A 22,786-nucleotide genomic window follows, 5' to 3' on the forward strand; every position below is an offset into this window, starting at 1 on the left:
GTTTTCAGCTACGAGCCGACACGAACCCGACGTGTTAGCCAGAGGTCCCTTTACTACGGTTCGGAGCCGCTGACCTTCAGTAACAGTAATAAATCACAGCAATAGTACATTCATGTAGTTGTAAACAGCATGATAATATATTAAGTAATCCAAAGTATTCAGAATACATTACTCTCATTGAGTAACGTTACAGAATACATTTTGGGGCATGTAATCTGTAGTCTGTAGTGGAATACATTTGAAAACACTGCAAATATCCAGCACACTGACAGCTGTGACCTTATACACATGCCCAGTGAAAGGTTGATTGAACACTGTACATGGTATATAGCTGGTCTGGGGTCAGATTCTGCCAACCAGGCAGCGCTGCCTCATGACACGGGGCTGGATCAGCCATCTATTGATCCATCCCAGAGAAGATGAAGGACACGTGATGATGACACCACTGTGCAGTAGGGCTGCCACAAACGATTATTTTGATAGTCGACTAATCAGATCATCATCCATTGGACGTACAGCTTATTGCACCAGCAGCATCTGGTCTTATATAACTATCATTAGCTTACAGCTTTAAGTGTTTGTGCTAACTAAAAATAAAGACAAGATGGTAGTTTATTAATTTTTAATGAAATTTGCAGATTGTTTCGGTGAAGTTTAATAAACTCCTTGCTTTCTAAAATATAACAGGACACCGGAGTATATTCTCCAGCGTCTCACACTTCTGATGATCAGCTGTCTGCTTGACAGTTTTAGCTGTGCAAAAAACTATAACTTTAATCTCAGCCAAACCGATTTACTCAGGAACAAATAAAATACTAAAGAAAGCCAAACAATAACATTTGTAAGTTATCTAAGTGACTTATATATATGTTTAACCTGAGTAGCGAAAGACGGTGGTGGGTTTGAAAACGATTTGCTGGGAGTCCGGTGTTCTCACGGCTCTAGTTAGCCTAGCCCCCGCCTAGCTAACGAGCTAGTGGGTAACAAACGTCTCCGAAAACGTCGGAGCGCTTTTGAAAATATGTGGTGTCCTGATAAACTGAGCAGATATTTGAGGTTTACACAGCTACATTCTCCCTGAAAATATGTTAAACGTTTATTTTGTGACCCAGAAAGAATAATAAGAGTAAAGTTAAAACTAACTAGCTGCCGCCATTGTTGACAGCTGCGCTATGAATTCTGGGACACAGCTTCTTCTTCTTCGGGGTTTAACGGCAGCTGGCATCCTTTGTACATGCAGTGCTGCCATCTTCTGTTTCAGTCCATTAATACACTCTTAAATCCTGCTACTTATTCCTGCGTCCTTTGTGATCTTACAAAGCTTCAAACGATGCGTCGACTATTAAATTAGTCGTCGACGATTTTAATAGTCGACGTAATCGTGACTAGTCGACTAATCGTGGCAGCCCTACTGTGCAGTTCACATTGGAGGGCTTTATTCCATCCACTGAGTCATCAGAGCTGTGGGCCTTCTGTGAGCTCTGCAGTGTGGCTGACAAAGCTGACATTAAGTGTCCAACTTTCAGGATTTTTGCTAAGCTGTCACTCACTGTAGCTATCGTCTCACACACTTGGCTACTTTTCTCTGTAAAGGTGTTTGATGACAGAGTCTTAACCCCTGCATATGAAGATAATGTGTTTGATATATCTGTTAATACCTGACACGACTTCTTTCCTTTCAAGTCTGTTTCACATCCAATTGTAGAGACAAGTGTGTCAGAGGATCATGTGGAAGGATGTTCTGTCTTTCTTCAACATACATATCTGTGTCACGTATTTACATAAAGAGGAAATCGTATCGATGGCGAGGCTGGCGAGGAGGGCCGGCCCTCACCGATCCACCGTTTATATGCAGCCTGTGTCTTTCATGTGTCTCCACCTGGATCCCTGCTGAGCCACTTCCTCCCCAGCCCTCAGAAACACTGTTGCTATAGTAATTGTATCTAAGTGAATAACCATAGCAACCACAGAGATGTTTTGGATGGCACAATGGTAGCTGCTGGTTTTAAGTGCTGGAGATCAAAGGGGCCTAACGTTGTTAGGGAAGAGGAGGGGTTTAATCAGTGTCGGGGAAAACGGAGACCAGCGGGGTCGGGAGAAGCAAGCAGGAGGCAAAGGGAGGAGCGAGGAGAACGACGGTTTTCCCTCATGGCACCAACACCCGTCCCATTTCCCTGCGGTCCAATAATTAGCTGTTTGGGGTATACTGCGACAGGAAGACGGCTCCTGCTGTCGAGCTTGCAGTGATGGTTAGTAGCTGTTCCACCCATGCTGTGTGAAACTTAATACACGGCCTCATTAAAGATGGAAATTAGCCTTTGGCTATAATCTGGCATGTTTACATTCATGTAATTTTTCTTTTTACATTTATGTTCATTAACATGCACGGTCCTAAATAAATAAATAAAATAAAATCGCTTCCTAAGGAGATTTGGTTTCAAGGTCAAATTTATTTATATGGCACATTTCAAACAGCCGATGCTGCACAAAGTGCTTAACAATATAAAAATGGTATTAAAAGCAACAATGTAACACAATAATAACAGTAAAAAACAATAATAGGACAGTAAAAGAGTTAAAACAATAACTAAACTAATTCAAATAAGACCAGAATGCTTGGGTCATAGTGTGTTAAAAGCCAGGGCATAGAAATGTGTCTTTAGTAAAGATTTAAATTTGTTTGTGCAGATCTAATATTTAAGGGGAGACTATTCCAGAGTCTGGGACCTGCCACAGAGACGGATCTATCACCACGGGATGTGAGGTTAGTCCGTGGGATGGACAGCATTAGTTTTGGGCTGGACCTCGTGGTTTGTCCTGAGCATAGGCAGAGAGGAGCTCAGACAGGTGAGGAGGGGCTCGGGCATTAATGACTTAAAAACAAAAAGTAGAAGTTTAAATTGGGTCCTGTAGGAGACAGGAAGCCAGTGTAGAGAAGCTAAAACTGGGGTTATATGCTCTCTCCGTTTGGTACCAGTTAGCAGGCGAGCAGCTGCATTTTGAACCATCTGAAGACGATGGATGGAGGCCTGATCTAGACCATAACACAATGAATTGCAGTAGTCTCATCTGCAAGTAAGGGAAAGGTGAATAACACGCTCAAAGACGTTAGGAGGTCTGGCTTTACCTTGGCCAGCTGTCTTAACTGAAAGAAGCAGGACTGAACACTGCACTCACCTGCTTCTTCACTTTAAAAGAACCATCAATGTAGACACCGAGCTTTTTACACGTGTTTCAAGTAGCGGTGCTTTATCAGGCCAGTACAGGTCAGCCTAATCACTGGTTTCAAACTCCCAGTAATGAAACTGGGGAACACTTTCAAAGTGTCAAAATGAGAAGTTTACTGTCAAAACTGTAAATAACAGAGAAAACTGAGATATTTTACTATTTCATGAAAATTATTAGCTCAGTATTAATTTGATGACAGCAGCACGCTGAGAAAGGAACATTTTAAAATAGAGACACCCCAAGAATCCAGGTGAAAATATTAAGTAGCTGTTATTAGAGCGACTCAAAGGGTGCTGAGTGGTTGGGATGTCCCCCAGACCATCACTGAAACACCAGAGCAGCCACGCTGACGAGGTTCCAGCAGCACGATGCTCTGCAGCCTCTTCCACATGTGCTCAGCATGCAGCGGCTCTCACCTGTGGAAAGCACAGTTCTGGTCTTTGGTGGGAAATGTTAATCACAGCCGCACGCCTGCATCACTGACGGTCTGCATGACTTATATGTAAAACGAATAATTTGCACCTAAAAGGATGAAAAATAAGCAACATTTTCTAAGAAATGGAAAACTTTAAACTTCAGTAAGGATGCCAGCAAAAGCAGCTTCTTTCCACTGCTGGAAAACTGCAGTGTTTGATGTGAAACAGCAGTAATCACATCAGCGATGGCTTCACGGGGACACTGACAGACGATTTCTGTCCCTGCTCCTCTAACCTGTAGCTCCTTAAATCCAAACCAGACAAAGCTCGACGTGTCCTGTGAGGCTGGACCGCTCACATCCCCAGGTTTGGCTTTTCAATCACATCTTACACTCTGTGCTACAGTCACAGCGTCCAAGCAGGGAGGCAGGAAACTGCCCCGTCGCCAAGGAAACCTAGGTGTCTGTCTGTTGTCAGGGCAACAGGGCAGAGGGGATGGGGAGCAAAAATACAGATAACGACAGGAAGGCTGGGCAGAGACAACAAAGGCAGGCGGGGCCGTCAGCTGACGTCTTTGGATCCACGATTGTGCCGAGCAGGAAACTGAAGCAGTGCATAAACAGATCTGATGCTCACGATCTGTTTATATGTTTTTCTCTTCACGTGGAGTAAAAATGGCATCATTCACGAGACCTGGTTGTTCCAAATATGTCAGATTCATGTGCTTATCCATCGTTTTCCTACTGATTCTCCACACAGACAGTCAGCCTGTCGTCAGCTACTTTTCAGTGGCTTGTATGCAACGCTTGGGAACATGCTGGGGAGGGTTACCCATCACCTGCCAGCATTTCAATCTGAGAACTTCCTGAATCTTAGTTTATGACAGCTGGAGCCATTTACATATGTAACACTGCTGTATTAGTCCTATTATATAAAAGGAGGAGCAAACAGTGATGTGTTCTGCTTCCTGCTCATTTCTTTTCTTCTTGTCTCAAACTGACTGAAAACAAACACGAGTCACTGAGAAACATCCGTGTTTCCTTTATTATGAAGATAAATTACATTTAATCTGACATTATGCTTTTCTTGCTCATGAGTCACAAATCAAAGGTAAGTTGTTGAAGGGCGCCCCCTTGTGACGGCTTCCCTAACCCTAACAAATGCACAGACAGTGGCTGCGATGTACATTTTTAATTGTTTGTAACACTTGGATTCACTTTAGTTCTGTTTGTTACGACAAAAACCAATCCCAGCACAGGCAGCAGCACCCACAGGCGTGTTGTTTGTGTCACTGGCAGCTATAAATAACAGCAACATGTGAATGGAAGTCCGCCGAGCTATTCTTAGGCTCCGCACTAAAGGAAAAGCCATAAACTGCAGTGTTCTTGATATGTTCCCCCAAACATACAAAAAATCTAATCCCATTTTTAAAAAATGATAAAAAGAAAAGAAGATATACAAACATCAAACGCCATAAAATGCTCTGAACAGACAAGCTTCCACATGACATTTTACCTTAATGCAGTCACACGCTCGCTCCCTAAACGGAGACTCGCTTGATTCAATTTTAAGAACTCCCTGCAGTGTGACCGATCCTGGAAGCTTCACTACATCTGTCTAAGACAGAGAAATCACTCAAGGACATGGGCCCTGGCCCCCTTTATAAAGGCCCCTGGCCTCAGACTATTCTGTAAGTAGGGGACTGCACTGAGATACCAAACCAGCTTATGAAATGTGACAGTGTGATTGTGTTTAGTGCAACTACAAGATAGCTCTTATTACTAATCGGTTCTAAGTAAACTTTATGCTTTATAAGTGTTTGCAGTGCTATGAGATGTAAAAAAATAAACCGAAATACACTTAAATACAAGTACTGTATTAACTATTATGTAAAATAAACTACAGAGTGCACTCTGCAAAGTGTGTTTGCAGGGCAAGAGATGCAAGAATGCATGACAGAGGAATAGAATAGAATAGAATAGCTTTTATTGTCACTGTTACAAGAACAATGAAAGGCTGTTTGACATCTCTCCATGTGTGTGAAGTATTTACACAATCACAGACAAATTTACATTTACACAAGAAAGCTATGTACAAGTTATACATGCACCACTTCTGCACTCACTTCCGGTTGAGTGAACGCTGGCGCGACTGGCTGCCGCTACTCACCGGCCGCCACTCACCACTATCGCTAAACGTTAACGCTACTGGACTCTGGACTTCTGTCCTACTCCTGTTTCTAAGGCCCACCGGTGTCCCTACCCAGCTGTTCCTGTCCATGATGTGGCCTTTCAGGATCTATGTACTCTCAGTGTGGGTCTGGATCCTTATGTCATCGATCTACCGACTCGGCACTGGACTTCATCAATATACAGCTGATGAGCTCCTCCGGCTCCGCTTCTCTTTAGCTGCTCCGCCGCTGGCTGCTCTTCATTTCCACACGGACATTGCCTTCCTCCCTCGTCGAAAGTACGTACATCGAGGCTCCCGTCGGTATTTCCATTAGGATAATTCCAAACCAATTCAGTCCTTCTGGTCCACCTCTGGTCGCTCTCAACGGAACCCCTGCAGGTCTATTGACCACAATGTTCTGACTGGTCTGCCTAGGTCGGCTAACACTCTCATCCAGTCCGACAGTATTTCTGTCAACTTCGGCCTGCTTAATATCCGTTCGCTTATGAACAAAGGACATCTCATCCAGGATCTCCTAACAGACCGTAAGTTTGACTTTTTCTGCTTGACTGAGACATGGCAACAGCCCAATGACTTTTCGCAACTCAACGACTCCACCCCCCCGGGGTTTGTTTACACCTGCCAACCTCGCGAGTCCGGCCGTGGTGGTGGCCTCGCGATAATCTATCGCGAGAACTGGAAAGTCTCGCCGCTGTCCGCCCCTACGTACAGCTCCTTTGAATCTGTTGTTTGTCAACTTTCAGGACCTACCCCAACTGTAATAGCTGTCATCTACCGCCCCCCAAAATTTAATTCTGTTTTTATCAGTGACTTTGCCGATCTGCTGACCAATCTAGCTACTGTCTCCCCTAATATAATATTGCTGGGTGACTTTAACGTTCACGTGGATAACTGCGACCATCCTCTTACCAAGGACCTTCTATCCTGCCTTGATAGTTTCAGCCTTAAACAATACATAAACTTCCCTACCCACATTAAGGGCCACACTTTGGACCTAGTCTGCTGTTCTGGACTTACCCCCTCCATCTGTACAGCTGACGAACTGCTAATTTCGGATCATCTACTTCTCTCCTTTAATGTTCACATGACCCTCTCTGTAATTAACAATCCCCGTATTATCTCTTTCCGGAATATCAAGAATATAAATCTTGATATCCTTTCCTCTGCTTTTTCTAGCTGCTTGTCTTCTAACAACTTAGCTATTCAAGAGGACCTGGTACTTTTTTATAATCATAGCCTTAGTAGTATTTTAAATTCCCTGGCTCCACAAAAAACCAGAACTGTACTTTTTTCTCGCTCTGCGCCCTGGTACACCCCTGAACTCCGGCTACTGAAAGCTAAAGGCCGACAGCTTGAACGTCTCTATAAGAAAACTGGCCTTACTATTCATAAGGATATGTTTAATAACCACGTTCTGTTTTACCAGGAATGTATTAGTCAAACCAAATCTGCTTATTACTCTGCTATTGTCTGCTCAAGTGAGAACTCTACCAAGACCCTTTTCTCATGTAGAATAAGGAGGGGATGTTTTTCTCATTATCATTTAATATTTTAATATGTCATTATTAGTTCATTAGAAGTATATAACCAGCTTTGCATTAAGCATAAATTGAAGTTTTTGATCTTACATTATTCTTTGCATTACAGTGATGGTGATAACTTTAATTTGATCTTTCTTACAGGTACCAGAATAATAACATGATTTTCCATTGCAGATGTAACCATGATCATTCCATACACATTGCAGTTTGTTGCTCATTTTAGAGTTGTGCTCAAGGTAATTAAAGGTTAAAAGCTACAGCCAGCGCGAGTCTGGCTGATCTATGGAGGGCAAAGGCTTTGAGCTTGGAAGGCCGCACGCGCTTACACAGCACTTATAAGATGTCATTCTTGGTGATTTTGTGCTTAGTCATGTTTTAATATGTTTTAAGTAGAAGTAGCTGATCCAGCAATATTCATTTAATATTATATACTTGATTTAGAGCAATACACACTGATGGTCTTAATAAATGAAAGAGTCCTTGTAGTTGCCATGTTGTGTCTCAGCAGGGTACAGACGGTTCCAGGAGAAGGGGGGCAGTTAGCGTCTGCCCTCGGGAAGGAGACAATGTTATTCTTTGTGTTAAATAAAATTGTCAACATTGATTGTATTACACCTGTCACTACGCATGAGGGGGCGTTCTAATACCCTGATTTCATAAAACTATGGAGATGTGTTTTTTGAGATGAGATCTGAGACTGTCTGCATACAGTGTCCATCTCCCACGTGTGTGATCATTAAATCATCGTTTGACTCAACCCGACCGGACCAGTGTTGTTATTGTGGGTTTTTCCTCTGGTGTCCATCTCCAATATTTTTGAACCATAACACTCACTATTCAACTCTTTTAACAGGCCACCTGATTCTCTCCCTGCTCATCTCTATTCATCTAACTTCTGTGATGCTCTAATGCTATTCTTTATTGATAAAATTCATAAAATACACTTAGACCTGGACCCTAATGCTCAATGTAGCTTCTCTGTCCTAACTTCTCCCCCTTCTCACTTCCTCTCTGTTTTTCAACTTCCATCCTTAGCTGATATTGCTGATCTCATCCATAAATCAAAGCCTTCTACCTGCCAGCTCGATCCTATCCCCACTGTCCTCGTCAAAGCCTGCTTACTCCCTCTCCTTCCCCTCATATCTGCTATTATTCACTCTTCACTCACCACTGGAACTGTTCCTGCTTCCTTCAAAGTTGCTGCTATTACCCCAATTCTGAAAAAAACTGGTCTAGATCCCAACAACTTTAATAATTTTCGTCCTATCTCCAATCTACCATTTCTCTCAAAAATCCTTGAAAAAATAGTTGCTTCACAAGTCCATCTTCACCTAACTGATAATAACCTTTACGAACAGTTCCAGTCTGGCTTTCGTCCTTTACATAGCACTGAAACTGCTCTTATAAAAATAACAAACGACCTTCTTATAGCAGCTGATTCTGGTCTCCTCTCCATCCTTATCCTTCTTGATCTGAGTGCAGCTTTTGACACCATCTCTCATCCCATTCTCCTTAGCAGATTAGCTTCTATTGGTCTCTCTCACACTCCACTAGCCTGGTTTAAATCATACCTATCTGACCGCACTCAGTTCATTCAATTAAAATCCTTCACTTCTCAGCTTTCTCCTTTATCCACTGGGGTGCCCCAGGGATCTGTCCTCGGGCCCCTTCTTTTCATCATCTACCTTCTTCCACTCGGACATATTTTTCGTAAATATAATATTCAGTTCCACTGCTACGCCGATGACACCCAGCTCTATCTCTCTACCAAACCTGACTCTACTCTTCCTCCACCCTCCCTCATCCTCTGTCTAGCTGAACTTAATTCTTGGTTCTCCTCCAACTTTCTTAAACTCAACAGCAATAAATCGGAACTTCTTCTGGTTGGCACTAAACGACTGCTATCCAGAATTAACAATTTCTCTCTCACCATCAATAACTCGCTGGTCCCTATCTCTCCCTCTGTGAAAAGCTTGGGTGTCATTCTCGATAGCACATTATCCTTTAACTCACATATCAATAATATTACACGTGCAGCATATTTCCAACTCCGTAACATTAATCGCCTCCGCCCCTTCCTCACACCTCACGCCACTGCCATTCTCATCCATAATCTTGTTATCTCTAGAATTGACTACTGCAACTCATTATTATTTGGCCTCACACAAAAATCTATCAACAAGCTCCAACGTGTCCAGAACTCTGCTGCCCGTATTATTACTAGGACTTCTTCTACCCACCACATCTCCCCAATCCTGAAGCAACTTCACTGGCTCCCGGTCAAATTTCGCATCGATTTTAAAATAATTCTGTATACATTCAAGGCTATTCACTCTCTCTCTCCACCGTACCTCTCTGACTTATTACAGATGAAGCTCCCATCCCGCTGCCTCAGATCTTCATCTTCTCTTTCTCTCTCTGTTCCCTCTGCTCGTCTGATCACAATGGGAGGGAGGGCCTTTAGTTGCTCTGCCCCTCGACTTTGGAATTCCCTACCCCCGGACCTCAGAAATATTAGTTCATTCTCTCTTTTTAAGTCCACCCTCAAAACTCATCTGTTTAAAATTGCCTATTCTTAAATTTCTGTATGTTTGAACTTTTATCTTCTATTTTTACCATTGTGTATATTTCCAGTTTTTATCTGTTGTACAGTGTCCTTGGGTGCTTTGAAAGGCGCTATTTAAATAAAATGTATTATTATTATTATTACCTGCAAACATACGGATACACTAGGGCTGCTCAATCGGATTTTAATCTCGATTACGATCTGAGCTTTCAACGATCATTAAAAATGACTGAGCCGATTATTAGCCCCTCCCTCGTGCTTCACTCTCGCGCTGCTCCGTGTGGCAAATCAAGCGCACCTCTTTCGAACACGTGTCACAACAATTAAGAGCAGCGGTCTCCAACCTTTTTTGCGCCACGGACCGGTTTATGCCCGACAATATTTTCACGGACCGGCCTTTAAGGTGTTGGATAAATACAACAAAATAAAACCAGTACCGGTACCGAAAAAAAGAAGAGTTATTCATAACACGTGAAAAGACCCAGGAAAACCGAGTAAACGATAAAAACGATAACAAAATAACACTGAAAACCGATAAAAACCCTGAAAACCATATATTTCACACCTGAGCCTCAACTCTCGCGGCCCGGTACCAAACGACTCACGGACCGGTACCGGTCCGAGGCCCGGGGGTTGGGGACCGCTGATTAAGAGGACCCGAGGGAAGCTCGGAAAGCTAAGCAGAAGTTATTTGGAGAGGACAGTGACTGCCGTTGGTTGAACAGAGAGGTAAAAAAAACTTCAGTGGTGTGGAAACTTTGCTACGGTGTCGTAGCTGCACCACAGAGCAACACTGCAAAGTTCACTAAACATAGATGTTTACATTTTTCATTTATTTCTTATACTGCAAACATTTGCACTGTTATCAGTATTTGCACTATTTTATATTATTTTTTGACAATCTTTAAAGTCATTATTCAACACATTGTTATTGTTAAATAAATATCGTCAAATAATCGAGATCTCAATGTCAGTGAAAATAATCGTGATTATCATTTGTGCCATAATCGAGCAGCCCTAGGATACACCCATACAAACATACACGCACACACATACATGTATGTATAAATACATGCATGCGAACATACAGACACATGTCTCCACATACACATACATACATGCCATGGCTCGCTGACTGGGAGTGCCGACCTGAGCTCCACAGGAATGAATCCAAAAATGTTACATTTGAATGTTTCAGATCATCAACAAAATGTTAATATTAGACAAAGACAACACAAGTAAACACAACATGCAGTTTGTAAATGTAGCTATTTATTCTTATTAGATTTATAATTCAGCCCATCGGAGGGTTTTCAAGTCTGAACCACCTTTTTAAGTCACAGCACCAGCTTGAATAGACCACTCGACAGCCCCTCAGAGGTGAACTAGCTGGTGTGTTTTTGGATCATTGAACACATGTTGATGACATTGATGGTCAGGGATGCAGAGCAGATGCAAAGCCACAGCAAACCACAAAGAGAAGCCCAACAAAGAACCTGGTGTCTGTACTTTTAGATTTTAAGGTTTTTTGATGAAGACAAAAACAAGGACAGCTTCCTCCAGGGAGAAGCTAGAAGCTGCCTCCTGCAGCTATAAATAGCAAGGCTTCAGGAAATCTCACTCTATATCAGGAGTATGGACACTGATGGGATGGCGTGCACCCTACTTAATATTTTGGAGGACTAATTGCAGCATCTCAGTCATCAATGAGGAAGTAAAGCACTGTGTACTTTAACACAAAATGATCTGGGTATAAAGTAAACTGCCATTAATGGTAAATATTATTAATGTATTTACAGACCATAAATATTTAAACAGGCACATAGTTTTGTTCTTTAAGGTTAACAAAACCATGATAACGGCGTCTACGTTACAGGACATTTCAATGTGAATAACTGGTAAGTGCTCTATTCTTAGGAAACCGTGGCCTTTCTGTCGGTTTGGATCTGCTGATGAGCCTTTGGTCTATATAAATAGACTGACTATGGCATAATCATGACTTTTGTCATCACAGAAGTGATGGGAACATTCAAAGACTAAAAAATAAAGCTGTGGAAGAGCAAATAGTGTGCACAATTCATCTGATCGCAGAGAAGCAGTGAAAAACCCACAGAAAGTAAAAGATAGACGTCCTAAAAACTGGTGCAATTCAGTATAATATCATTGCATGTTTTGTTGCAATGGAGCAAACAACAACAGTACACTACTTTGCTGGGACTAAAGTATCTCTAATATAACATGGATGCTGTAAAATGTGATTGTGACATCCTTGACGTATGCACAGGAGTACAGAAGTAAAACAGCAGGAGTGTTAGCTCTACAGAGGAAAAGACACGCCTGTTACGTCGCTTACTACCTGCTTCTTGTCACCACATCGCCCGGTAGGATGGTTTCGACTCTCTCTGTAAGTGTAAATCTCACTCTAGACTCTGGCTAACCCATTCTCTCCTCCCTCCACAGCTTTCCTACCAGCCCACCTATGGCTGTGCCACATTATACTGTTCACGGTAATAGCAGTATAATGTTGGGCAACGATAAAAAAATGAAATATCGCGATACAATATGCCTTTGTTTTCATGCACGCATGGCCGAAAAAGCATGGTGGCGACAGGGAAGGGGGAAAGTGGATCGTTGAGTGAAACGGATGAACCAGAACTGGTTTGTAAAAATGCTGCAACGTAACTGGTTTGGTGTTTGTCCGTCAGATACACAACAAAGCACTATTTTTTTGTAGAACATGCTAGCGGGCCGTCGTTATTGCCGTATTTGTTGGACTAAGGTGCTCGGAAATCTGTGAGTAATCTGGGTCCTAAACTCCGTCCTCTTCAGGTCCCAAAGTCAAACGCACACTGCAGCACATTGAGAGTTAAAAACTAAATTCTTTCAACTTTAATAAAATGATCAGTGTTGCTGCTTTACCAAATGTAACAATTAAGTTTAACATCCAGGCATCCATGAAAACAGAATTTATTATATTTAATGGAGTTAGAAGTTAGCAGGAACTAGTGCAAGTTAGCTCGCTAGTTTTGCTAGTTACCTAAACATGATATAGCATGTTCTGACAGAGATTTCTGAAAAAGTTCAAACGTACAGCTCTGCTGTCACTTTAGTCAGGAGAACAACTGAGATAATCCATCCACAATACAAGGTTAATCATTAATATACTGCAACAACACAGGAATAGAGCTGCTGTGATAGAATACAGCATTAATGAATCAATGGTACAGAAGTGGAGGAAGCAAGAAGAATGAGTTGAATAGTTTGATTTATCTGACTGCTTTGTTTCTTGTGTCTTATAATCCCGTGCAGCTTATGGTCCGAGAAATACATATTTGACTTTTTTATTTGGCACACTGCAGTTTAATGTAGCAAAGCACCTCTTTTTAACTTCAGTGGATATTATACATGGTTATGCTCAGGATATGTCAGCACATTTCTACTGGAAATGCCTTTTGGTTAAACTTTCAGCAAGGAATTTGCATTTGCACTGTTAAATCTTTACATAGCTTTAATGCACATAAAAAAACAGCTGCTTGTTTAAGTGAAAATAAATGGATGGTTTTTTTGCACTAGTAAAGTTGTGGAGTTGTATTTTGTCTCGCATCAATTATATTGTCAGTTATATTGTTATTGCAAATTTTCAAATATATGTCGTGATAAATATTTTTGGCCATATCGCCCTGCTCTAAGCCCACCCATTTAATCCAAGCCCATATGTATTTCTCTGTAGTTTGTAAATAAACATTTTCACTGCACCATCTGCTCCTGAATCCAGAATCCTCCTATGCCATGACAGAACATCTAAATCAGCAACATTTTGGACTCTTCTGAAGCACTTTCTATCACGCTGTAAGCACCTGAGAGATGAGTTGGTATCTACGGATGAAACGAAATCATTTGAAGAACTTTACATTAGCCTTGAGAATAGTTAGCTTCATAACTTGGCCAGCTCCAGGCCTCGAGGGCCGGTGTCCTGCAGGTTTTAGATCTCACCCTGGGTCTACTCACCTGAATCAAATGATTAGTTCATTACCAGGTGTCTGGAGAACTTCAAGGCATGTTGAGCCATTTAAATCAGCTGGACACGTCTAAAACCTGCAGGATGCTCGTGGCCTGGGTTTGGACACCACTGCCATAACTGAATACTGAAAGAAACTACAAGTCACGATCAGCTTCCTCATCAAGAACATCGTGAGAAGTCAGTGCAGCTGAGCAGACTTACTCAGGAGGAGTGATAGAGAAGGACTGAAGAATGGCCACATCAATTCTCCCTGTGCGATAACACAGGTGGATCCTGCAAAACGAGTGTGTTGTCTCTAGTACAACATATAACAATTCTGGATTTATCTCTGGACTCCATCTCTTTTACATCACTCTGTCAGAGGAGAGATTCAATCGGGCATACTGGGCATTTGCCCGGTGGGCCGACGGTGATTCTTCGTTTTTATGGGTCGATGGGTTTTGTTTTGTTTGTTTGTTTTGTAACGGCATGAGCAATGGAAGGTGGCGGATTGGCCAGATGCTGGACAATGTGTAAAAATAACTCTGTTGTTTGGTGGTGGCTATGGCGGAGCTTCCACAGTAAGAAGTTATGACCTGCAGTCTATCTGGGTCAGATATAGACCAAGCTTAGTTGTAGCTATTTTCGTTGTGCTGACTTTTTACTGTCAGTTCCAATAACTCGTACTGCGTGCTAGCTAGCATGACTGGGTGGGTGCTATGATGTTACTGATAGTGAACTTTATTTTGTTCATAAGGTTAGTTAGTAGAGTTGCCAACCGTCCCGTAAAAAACAGAATCATCTCGTATTCAGAGAAAATATTACGGGTTTCGTATTGAGGTGAAAAGGAACAGTTTGTCCCGGACTTCAGCTACAATGAAAAAGACACAAAGCTGGATTTATTCTGTCATTACGCTGCACAGCTGCCTCTTATTCTCTCATTCTCTCCCCTCCCTCTCCTGTTTCTACTTCAATCATGAAACTGATCAATGATCAGCTGATCGGCTTTTCTCTCTTGTTTCTTTATCGCCCACTTTGCGCCAGAAAGAGGAAACCAGCGGATGTCGCACTAAACAACAGCAGCACGTTTGATCAGCTGTTGTTAGAATTTATTTAATATTACTTTCTAGTATCAGCTGATGTTTGCTGGAGCCACAGCTGTAAAGCTGCTGGTCATGATATGGTTTGGATATGTGGTGAGAGGGAAACATGAAGATGAAACCAGGAGATGTCCTTACTGAATCATCAGCGCTGAACAGGTGATGGAGAAACAGGTTTACCTTTTAGGTGACATGGATGAGTTGAAGTTATGAACTGTTTCTGAGAGACAAATAGCACCAGGATCCTTTTTTATGTAGCTGACAGCTGGTAACTGTGCAGGGGCGGGTCTAGCAAAGTGTTGCCAGGGGGCAGGTAGGGCATTAACAGGGAGAGGGGGGCACAAAGAAATAGTTTCTTATTCTCATTTAAAATGTCTCGCTTTTAATAAGTAATTATCTGAATCTTATGACCAAAGTTTTTATCTGATGTAAAATGTATAGAAATCATACATATACCAACAAGACTGTACATCACTGTCACAACAGCGTTTGTTTTCATTCAAAGGCTTTATGGCTCTTCCTATAATACCTGGTGGGCCGGTCTCTAGTCAAAATGCCAATTTTTTGTCCCAGTCCCGCCATGCTCACAGCATTCCTGACTCTTTTTCGCCTGCACAAAACAGTCCCCTTTAGATTATGCCTTTGGCTACTGGGTATGATGGCCTCGGCCATCCTGGTGGTCTGGCTTGGCTGTTTAAGAGGGTTTCAGCGCTGGGTGGTTTCTTCAGGCGCTTCCTACTGTTCTTGTGAGGATTGACAATACCACCATGGGGGCTTATATTAGCCATCAGGGAGGGATGCATTCATGCTAACAGCAGCAAACATTTGTCCCTGGTAACACTATCCCAGGCAGGGTGAACTGTTTCCTTGATCTTGCACTCATAGGGGTCTTCTGAATTAAATTGAATTGAGGACCAGACACAGACTGTTTTATATAAAATCCTTCTCATGCACTTCAACAGTCTTATTCATCATCCAGTCTTAAATGATCCTGTTATGACCAATGACTGCTCGACTGTGTCAAAGAGCTACTTCCACAGTGTGGAGAAGCCATAATTCTGACTCCACGCCAAATAAAAGGGGGAAACCCTCCCAGGGATTGACACCTAACAGTTAAATAGTTAAAGGATTAAACTTCTCTTTCCTTTCTTTAAACAAAAAAATATTTTCAAAAAACTATTCAAAGGTCCCAAATATCTTATTTCACTCACAAGGCAGACGAGAGGCAGCTGTGTCATTATGGCGTTTGTATCCTGCTGCTACTGGGACCAGTTACAGTTCCTTTCACTAACACACACACACACACACACACACACACACACACACACACACACACACACACACACACACATTCTAGTTTTGATATCTTAGTGAGGACACCTAGTTGACATGATCCTTTTCCTAGCCGCTCACTGTAACCATCAATAATGGATGGTTAACGCTCAACCTAAACCTAACCATAACCTAACTGTAACCCTGACACTAGAACCACATTGTGAGTCTCAAACTCGTGAGGCACTTTTGTCCTCATAAATGACTGTTGGTCCCCACAAGTATAGTAACATTCCAATTCTTGGTCCCCACAGAGACATCTAAACAGGTACACACACACACTTTCATGTATTTTTGTCCACAGTATAAAAGCTGTTTGGGGCTGGGAGGAATTAAGTCCGTCCATGGCAACTTTCCCCGACTGCCTTCCACATTCTTTGAGTGCTTGCCTTGTCTGCTCGCTCTGGCGCTTTAATGACTTCCTTCAAATGGTACCAACACTTCAGCAACGACTGCAACATCATTTTTTCCATCTTCACAGCCCTGGAAGCATTGGACAGTATCATCTAATACATGGAAAATATTAAAACAGCTCAGCTCACAAAAGCAGGGAAACTTTGGGTGCAAACATGTGGAGACCACTAATTCATTTACTGCATGTTGCCTCTGCTCAGTGTCTGCTCAGTAGAACATGGATCTACATGTTCACTCCTGCACTGGCCAAAGCTGGTACTGCTTAGACTCTTTGAGTGCTAACATTGGTGCTCCAATCATTTGGTCTGGCTCTAACGGTGTGATTCAGACTGAGCAGACCTGGTGCATTTTGAATCAAAACTGCAGAGTCATTTTACTATTATTTAATAAGGAAGAACAGAGAAGAGTCCATGACCATGTTATATCAGTAAAGATGTTGTGTCTGCATGAGAGTAGACTGTCTCTGCAGGCAGCATCACACCCAAACAGAGCAGACAGCCTGTTCATCCTGAGCTCGCCAAGGTCACCAAAGGTCAGGCGGACAAAAACCTGCAGTCTTAACAAAGCCACAGGCAAAGACACTCTTTATTATCAACTATCTAATAAAACGCAAAACAGCCAAGAAGTGAATCTGCCATGAATTTCACAACTTTACAAGCTAAGAAATAGACACTGAGCTTTATAATGATTAAATATGTTAAATAGATATTAAATTAAATATAGATCCTGATAAATGCCTCGTTAATTTTTCATCATAGAATTACTGTTGAAACAACCCCTTATCCATGTTTGATGCCCTGCAATGGACTCACAGCCAACTGTAGAAAGCAGCCCAATCAGAGGCACTTTTTCTTTGACCCAGTTTATTCTAAGTGGAGATATTATCTGAATTTCAGGAGTGGGACTACACCTCATTCTCGCCGCCTCAGTTTATATATGCCCCCTTCACCAATACCCTCTGTTCTCATTTTCATGCCCACCTGGAGCCCAGGAGCCGCTGCCGGTCCTCTTTGAGGCCTTCCCCACACTGCAGCACCAGTACACGCTCCCTCATCCATCATCGCTCATCGTAACTGAGGATGTGGTCCCAGCTAGTGAAATTGCTTGTAAAGATGTTAATGTGATGAACTCACCAGCTACTGGCTCACTGACATCCAGTACAAGAAGGCCAGGCTTACCAAAACATACAGTTTGATTTGTGCGCTCTGCTGCTGCACACAAATACTGTCCAACACAAGGAATTCAGCCTGGATTTACACTCTTCCCAGTGTCCTATGGCAGGTCAGCTCTATCACAGGCAAGGACAGCTCTGATGCTTCAGAAGTGTTATCAAAATAAATAAATAAATAAAATAGAAATAACATAGTAGTTTGGATCAAAAGCCAGACTAAAATAATAAGTTTTAAGACGCAATTTAAAAGACTGCATGGACTCGGAGGAACGAATATAAAGAGGGAGGTTACTCCAGAGTCTGGGAGGTACGACAGCAAAGGCCCGATCCCCTCTGGACTTCAGACGAGACCTCGGCTGCGTCAGGAGCATTTGATTGGAAGATCTAAGTGCCTTATTAGGGATGCACAAATGGAGGCGTTCGCATAGATAGCTGGGAGCTAAATTGTTCAAAATTTTAAAGGTAAGCAAAAGAATTTTGAATATTGGTACGATAATCAACAGGGAGCCAACGTAGGTTGGCTAAAACTGGTGTGATGTGGGCATAATTTCTAGTTCCAGTTAAGAGACGCGCAGCTGCATTTCAAACTAACTGGAGCCGGTGAATAGAGGAAGGTGGGAGGCCCGAGTAGAGGGAATCACAGTAGTCTAATCTGGAAGTGATAAGACCATGAATGAGTTTTTTAAGGTCCTTCAAAGGGAGGTATGGCTTTGCTTTAGATATCTGACGCAGCTGGTAGAAACAGTTTTTTACCACAGAGGAGATCTGTTTCTCGAGTTTGAAAGAGCAGGAAAACACCAAGGTTTCTAACAGTGAGTGAGAGATGGCTACCAAGGGGCCCTAAGGCAGTTGTTCCAGCGGGGTGTGACTATCAAAAACTATAACTTCTGTCTTATCCTCGTTCAGTGTGAGAGACGTGACCACGTTTGGACCTCATTTAGACAGTCAAATAGGGGTTCCAGAGACGTAGAGACATCTGATGTCAAAGGGAAATAAATTTGTATGTCGTCGGCGTAGCAGTGAAAGGAAATGTTATATTTTTTAAATATTACTCCCAAAGGCAGCATGTACAAGGAAAAAGAGAACTGGGCCGAGCACAGATCCTTGAGGCACACCACAATGGGGCAGAGGCCGAGGAGTGTTGCCCCATGGCTACGGAAAACGACCTCTTTGACAGATGAACCAAGATAAAGCTATAACTTTAAGACCAACGACATGTTCTAGAGATGAGAATCTTGTGGTCGACTGTGTCAAAGGCAGCAGTCAGATCTAGTAAAACTAAAACAATGGCCCACAGGTAGAAGAAGATCATTAAAAAGCCTAACTAACGCTGTCTCAGTGCGATGGCGAGGTTTAAAGCCAGACTGACTTTCACTGATACCGTTAGTATCAAGGAAGGACTGAAGTTGTTTTAGAACCACGTTTTCCAGAATTTTGGATATAAGAGGGAGTTTGGAGATCGGTCTGTAGTTAGAGCACTAGGGTCAAGATCCTTTTTCTTTATAATGGGTTGCACGACAGCGCGCTTAAATACTGACGGTGCACAACCTGATGACAGGGATACATTTAGTAAAAGTTGGATACAGGGACCGATAGTGTGCAAAGCTTCCTTAAGAAAACGAGAGGGAACGATATCACGGGGGGAGTTAGAGATGATCACTTATAGCTGTTAAATGAGAATAAGACAGTGGATTGAACTGTTGAAGGACAGTCAAGCATTCAGGGACTGGAACAGGGTCAGAAACTAACAACGACTCAAGATGAGAGAGACGCCCTCAGAACTTAAATTTTGTCAGTGAAATATTTAAAAAAATTATCACGAAGTACAGGAGAGGCATCCCTACAAGTAAAGGGGCAAGGGTTTATCGAGGAATTACAAATACTAAAAAGGGCTCGGGGATTATGGCAGTTAGACCAAATAATACCAGAGAAGGAGGCAGATTTAGCAGCTTTAACAGACTTTTGATACCTAGATAGACATTTACGAAGCATGTCCAGAGAGACATGGAGTTTATCTTTTTTCCATTTTCGCTCAGCGCGCCGACATCCACGCCTAAGGGCGCCGGTAGGGTCATTACGCCAGGGTTGGCGTAACAATTTGGCACTTTTTGTCCTCAGAGGTGCCACCGAATTAAGAATGTCGGCACATGTAGTATTAAGAAGGTTGGCAAGTTCCTCCGCTGATAAATCTGCAATACCATTAACATCAGAAAGAGGAGAATCAAGAAAAGCAGCAGTGAAATGAGCAAGTGACTGAGAGCTCATCGAGCGCGTTTGCCGTAGAGAACCATCACTATACAAATCAACATTGTTAATAACAGTATTAAACAAAACCGGAAAATGGTCCGAAATCCCGAAGTCCTTAATGTCCGTGATGCAGATATCCAAACCACGGGACAGTACCAAGTCGAGTGTATGACCTTTTGTGTGAGTTGGATCACTTACGAACTGGGTGAGATTAAACGAATTCATAAGAGCAAGGAAGTCTTTGACTAGTGAGCCGTCCTCGCAACAAACGTGGAAGTTAAAATCACAAAGAATTAAAATACGATCATAGCGTAAGACGACACTCCCCAGTAAGTCAGCAAATTCAGAAATAAAATCCGTAACAAATTTCGGGGGGCGATACACCACAGCGCAAAGAAATGAGGTTCAGTTCAGTTCCAATAACTGCACCTCGAAGCTGGGGTACATGATGACAGCGGCCGACATCGAAATTTGTTTTTAAAAACTGAAGCTAGCCCTCCACCTCTGTCAGTGGACTGGGGTGAGCTCAGAAAGGTGAATCGGGTTGGTTCTGAGAAAGAAAAGAACTCACCAGGGCAAAGCCAAGTTCAGTCAAGAATAAGAAGTCCAGCCCGGATGAAAGAATCAGCATACAGAGTCCTGAAGTTGGCAGCATGGTGTTCAGAAAACAGCCTGGGACTGGGAGGTCATTGTCAACGTCAGGAGGCACTGACTTGGCCCCCCTCTACATCAACGGGGAGCGTGTGGAGAGGGTCCACACCTCCCGGTTCCTTGGTGTCCTCATCTCTGCTGACATCTCCTGGACAGACAACATCTCAGCGGTCGTCAAGAAGGCCCAACAGCGGCTGCACTTCCTGAGAGTCGTCAGGAAGTACAAGCTGAACTCCAACCTGCTGCTGACCTTCTACCGCTCGTCCATTGAGAGCCTGCTAACCTACTGCATCACAGTATGGTACGGCAGCTGCACCAAGGCGGATAGAGTGAGGCTTCAGAGTGTGGTCAAGACAGCACAGAAGATCATCGGCTGCCCTCTCCCCTCCCTGAAGGACATTTATTCCTCCCGCTGCCTCAGCAGAGCAGCAAACATCATCAAGGACAGCTCCCACTCTGGTTTCAACATGTTCAGCCTGCTTCCCTCAGGGAGGCGCTACAGGTGCATCAGCAAGGAGACCCACAGACCCATAACCAGCCTGAACTCACACATGATAAACACAGTTCCACCCCCCAATGTAGGACCTCTACACACAGACTACACAACTATCATCACCACTGTGCAACACTTAATTTAGGTGCAGTAACCCACACTGTAATATATAGCACTATGTTTTGTTTCTATATTTGTAGATAGTGCTGCAGAACTGTGCAACTCACCCTCTTTCTTTCCCACGTCTGCACTGAATAGGAGATGCTCTGAAGCTTATTGTGCATGTGTGTAGTGACAATAAAACGCATTCTATTCTATTCTGTTTTTGTTCACATGCTAAGTTCAGCATTCAAAATCTTGGCGTTTGAGTCTTCTCTGAGTTTCAACTGTGTAAAATCTTTATCTCACTCCTAACATTTCTAAACATGGTCTCCTCTGCTGCACTGGAAGAAATTATCAATGTGTTTGTGTCACTGCATTTAGATTAATGTACTGGCCTCTGTGCTGGATTAGAGAAACCACCAAGGCTCTGCACCAGTCTACAGCTGACTCTGTCCATTCTTTTAAAAAGCAGGTCAAAACCTTTTTGTTTAAACAGATTTTCTGTTAAGAAGTTTTTGAAAATTCGTAGTTATTTATTTTTAAAACTACAGGTTTATGTCATTTTGGCACTTAATGGGTTTTTTGTGATGGTTTGTCTGTGAAAACTTCTTTACAATCACTAAAAACCAAAGAACACCACCCCCACAGTAAAGCGGTGGAAACATGGGTCACTTTTCTGCTAAGAGCACAACATGACCTCCCTGCATGGAGGGCCAATAGACAGGACCGCGTATCGTACTGTGACGAGGAACCTTCGTCCCATGAAGATGGATGTTCAAGCATGACGATGATCCAAAACATCGTGTCGAGGTAACAAAGCAGTGGATGAAAATAAGAGTGGCCTATCGAGTCTTCCACTCATCACCTCCAGCTGGTGACGGCAGATGGCTGCCCCTCACCGAGCCTGGGGTTACTTCTTCTTCTCTGTAATGTTGTAGGGTATTTACCTTATAAATATGAAATATATAAATATGAAATATGTCAAAACAAAGCAGAGACAGCGATCAGTGATAACTGATTCTCAGTGCTGGAGATAAGGATGTACGGTAACCTTCAACATTACACATCCTGTGGACACATACTGTTTGATCTATTGTTAGCATAAAGACGCTGACAGGTGCAGATGAATGAGCCCCTGATTTCTTCAGCCTACAGCAGACAGACTGTCAGGAGTTAGCTGCAGGACTGCAGAGCGTATGCTTGGTTTTATGTTGCGTTGTTGTTTTTAGCCTGACAGATGCCAAATGATCTGTCTGATCAAACGGGCGATTGTGGAAGAACACAAGCGCTTTGTCCTCTGGAGGCTGCTGACCTTCTCTGGCCACACAAACT

This window comes from Rhamphochromis sp. 'chilingali' (genome assembly GCF_963969265.1).
Source record: "Rhamphochromis sp. 'chilingali' genome assembly, chromosome: 1".
NCBI lineage: Eukaryota > Metazoa > Chordata > Actinopteri > Cichliformes > Cichlidae > Rhamphochromis > Rhamphochromis sp. 'chilingali'.